This window comes from Dinoponera quadriceps, unplaced genomic scaffold, assembly GCF_001313825.1.
Source record: "Dinoponera quadriceps isolate SergipeBrazil2010 unplaced genomic scaffold, ASM131382v1 scaffold5768, whole genome shotgun sequence".
Classification (NCBI taxonomy): domain Eukaryota; kingdom Metazoa; phylum Arthropoda; class Insecta; order Hymenoptera; family Formicidae; genus Dinoponera; species Dinoponera quadriceps.
In genome coordinates this window covers 1-4,427 of record NW_014559664.1, presented here as the reverse complement: position 1 = coordinate 4,427, position 4,427 = coordinate 1, and the positions used below count along the sequence as shown (strand labels likewise).

The 4,427-nt window shown below is 39.1% G+C and overlaps 2 pseudogenes; both read right to left on the bottom strand.

Annotated features, from left to right (window-relative positions):
* Positions 1-216: 216 nt before the first annotated feature.
* Positions 217-1,008, bottom strand: LOC106750409 (annotated as a pseudogene).
* A 363-nt stretch (positions 1,009-1,371) lies between these two features.
* Positions 1,372-3,548, bottom strand: LOC106750411 (annotated as a pseudogene).
* Between the last annotated feature and the right edge of the window lie 879 nt (positions 3,549-4,427).

Below are 4,427 nucleotides of genomic sequence, written 5' to 3'. Positions count from 1 at the left end.
AGAAGCGGATAATGGATCAATATTGCTTTTTTTTTATTGTATCGAAAAATATCAAACACGGTATTTACGAATTGCTGTCGAATCAAAACTATCGCATGAAACACCCTGAAATTTTGTATAGCGTCGTTTGAAAAATCGTAGTACACGATGATATTGTCAAACTGCATCAGCAACGCCGCCTGTCTTCAAACATGAATACTTATACTTCATTTGCCCTCATATTAAAACGGTTGCTTTTTTTGGTATTGCTAAAATCTTCATTTGCTTATCTTTTGGTATAAATGCTTCCAATTGTTTCGGACAATATCCATGAAGCAAACAGTAACAGATTTTTGCCCTCAGTATTTCGTAAGTAAACTTCTTTGGATCAATTTTTGAAATGTTAATTTGTAAGTTTCTTTGATCTTGAAGCCGAAATATAAATATTAACCAGTCTGAAAAGGGTTTGTTCCATTTATCGCACAAATATTTCTCTAGATTCTTTTAATATTATATACGGAGAAAAAAGTAGATATCCATCTGCAGATAGAATTGGCATAATAGTATGCCAGTATAGCTGTCATAGAAGATAAGATATTAGTAAAGGTTGGATAATAGCCTCGACAGTCTTTACTCCTATATTAGTTAAGATTCCTCCAGAATATATTTCTAAACTTAAACCATTTTTATTCGCATTATAAGTTGATCCCTCGCCAATTACAATTGAAATATGGTTATCTTTTTCCTATACTAATTTCTATACAATTTGACGTATAATTAGATCAAATGCGTAAGAAGTATTTTAAACGCTGTTATTTAACGTGATGTATTACGGTGTGCCTTCTTAAAATTCAAAAGCCACTAATTTCTTGTTATAAATGAAACAAAATCCACTTGCTTCATAGCTTCTACTGTCCATTTTCGCAAATATATATCGTAAATGATATATCCTCTATCAGCAGCTACTCGAAATTTCAGATCATATTCGGCAACGAACACAAATTTGTCACTGTTTGATCCTCCCCGTATAACATTTTATTCTAGTTTACTATGCCAGAGGTCCCGGACTCGATCCCGGCAGAAGCCAAAATATTTACGCTCGCATCTCCTCTCGCAAACCACCAAGTGTATATTTGCCTAATATAACATCTCTAAAAACGCTGCTGTCCGGAACCGGCGTTAAACTGTAGGTTCCATGTGCTTGCATATAATCAATGTGCTCACCACAGGCATATGAGAGAGGTTGCCTATGCCTGGACACAGGTATGACAAAAGAAGAAGATACAATTGCTGAACAGATTTTACTTAAAAAAAAACAGGTTTTAATATTTAAAGAATCAAATCCAGAAATAAGAAAATAAATACCGATTGAGTGCAAAGAAACGCGCGACGTGAATCAATGTCTTCTTTGTTTATTGATGTTTACTACTAACTATTGGTATTCACATATTCATTCATCACATATATATTTGATATTATTGTGTTCATTTTTGCATTACACTTGAAGTGCGAAGCAAATAAAGGAGTCCTGGTTGTAATCCCGCTGTTGGTGAAATTATAAACCTTCTCAGTATTCTCTTCGGTATAACTCCTGAATCCTTGAATATACCGCTGTATTCTTTTGTGATCTGTACGAAGGGACAATTGGTAACAAACCTGTTAGTAAGTCAGTGAAGGAACACATGCCAAATGTAATCTCTTAATTACCAATTGTGGATCTATATTTTCGGCGCTTACAATAAGACACCCGAGTAGGTTTTTTACCTATCACGGGGTAGAATTCTTCTGGTGGCATATATTTCACCACTTCATTATCGACTTCCTGTATAAAAGTGTGGAATATGGCAAGATAAGTTTAAGATGAAGATGATGCTTCTATGTATTAAGAGTCGAATTTCTAAGTTTAATAATTCTTAAAATTCTAGTTATAATTCTAGGTACCTGAAGTAATGTTGATGAAACCCTGGTACCATTCTTCATCCTTAATAAATAAACTCCAATTTTCATAGCTATCAAGCCAGTCCGTCTCCCGTGCCAGGCCTCCACTTTATGACTGGCTCAATCGGATCTAATTTCAAAGGAGAAAAATTCATTCCGAGTTCGACATGAGGGAGACTATATTTGTCTTGAACTACTTGTTGAAGAAATTCCTTGTTCTCTCCCGTTAATTCTTCATCATACAACTGGACAGAAAAAATTTGTTACTTATATTTAGCAAATATCTATCATTTACTCAGGCAGACATATCTTGGTATATTATTAGCATCCTAATTAGCATAACGTTAAAAAGCATCTTTAAACAACAAAAATTTTATTAGTATATAAAAAAAGTCATCTGATGCCAAGGAAATTGTGATAATATTGCGGCAATATTACAATGAATATTGCTAATTGATATTGGATTATAATATATATACTAAAAAGTAAATACTTTGATTAAAATTGTGTTATAATTATTTCTTAAAACAGGTATATTTTATACATGTGTTGCAATAGCATCACAAAGTATATATTAAATGTTTGCATATTATATTCAACACTTCTGTTTATCTGGGTTAATTTTAATTGATATTTTTAGAAAACAAAATATATGTATTACTTGATATTTTGTATTTATGTATTTTGAAAAAAAATGTTATATATACACTGGTTATGTACGACACGCTGTGGTTTTGGTAGTCACTGTGAATGACGATATCTGCGGATTCCGATTCGTTTACTTTGACTCGGTGCAGAGGTCATATCGATATTAAAAAAAGAAACAAAATTCCACTAACATTTCTATAGCTTTTCTCATTTAAATGTTACTTTACATATGTAGTGCTACGGTAGGGCCTATGGCCACCGCGCGTGTGGAAAGGAAGGGGAGAGTAAGAACTCCAGTTCAGGTAGTTCAGGTCCTGTGGGCATGCGCTCATGAAGCGGAGTCTTTATGACTGCCCACTCGCCGCTGTATTTGGCTAAGTGCAAACTCGCAAAAGTAACAAATGAAAATGATGTGCAAATAAAACTAAGGAACGCGGCGTAGAACAAACTGGCCGCGACGCAAAACGAAATGGGCGCGAAGCACCAAGAGATGGCCGCGCGGGAACCTAAATGGCCGCAGCGTGGAGCGCTGGAAACGGAACGCAATTTACAGTATGAGCTCGGCTCGAGACGCAGAAAACAGAACGCTATTTACAGTAGGAGCTCGGCTCAGCACGCGATTCCCTTGAGACGTCGCGAAGGCGACGGCCACGTTGGCGATCGGCGACGAGCGGCGTCGCGAGGGAACGGTTGCCAGAACGATCGGCGGCAAGCGGCGTCGCGAGGAATCGGTCGCTAGAACGAACGGCGACGCAGGGCGTCGCGCGGGCCACGGTCGCTAGGGCGTCGAGAGTACGACGCGGAACACAAGGACGCCACTCACACTTGCGGGCACCAAGCTCTTGCGGAATCGCGAGCGGCGGAACATAGGCACTGATATGCGCAGGCTCGTATCGTCGGAAACGGAACGCACTGGGATGGACACCAAGGAGCACTCACGAGCACGTCCCCGATGTCCAGAGTCCGTGAAGGAAGAGAGCGAGCCGGGGTCGTGACACGACCGCCGGGACGCTTCGAAAACAAAAAGCGATCGCGCCACAGAACTCGTGATTGGCCGGCGGGGTCGCGTGACACTCTCGTGTATCCGACGGTGCGCGCGACGCGCCGGAAGAGCCGGGTGGCGCAGAGGCCGGTCAGAAAACCGAGCGCGGTTGCAGAACTTGCTTCCTCATGCGCACGGCCGCTCTGGGTGGTGGCGCCGGCGGTGACGGCGGGCGAGGCTCGACCGACACACATATCTCGTTTTATTTAAATATCACTTCTTATATATATATATATATATATGTTTTCATTTAAATGTTACTTCTTATATCTCGCCTTTCTCTCCATTTTCTCGCTTTCTTCGCAACATCGTATCCATTCGTTCAAGATGAAATAATTATTACGATTTAACAGTGAATGTCGTACCATTGTTTTAAGCATTTCTGAAACAGTTGGAGGTTGCTAATGATCTCCGGAAATGACGTAATTTTCATATATTAATTTCACACTAATCCTTTATGAGGATTTTCTTTTTTATTTTATAATTTTACGCAAATGCGGGTAACCTAATCCTAACCTTAATAGATACTAAAGGTACATCTTTACATCGTTAGGTTAGATGATTAATCAATAGTTCTGTTCGTTTCCGCTGCACCGTTGAACTAGTGCAATAAGTAGAAATGAGAAAACATATTGTTACGCTCGCGCGGGGAAATAAAACGAAACAACGTTAACAAAAAAACAACTTCAACTATATTTACTATTTACAAGGGAACACACGTAACTCGCAGACTTAAGCTCTCTCTTTTGTACAAGACCGTCGCGCACGTCACGATGACTCAACGGCCCCAAAGAGAATCTCTTTAACCCGTTGTTTATTA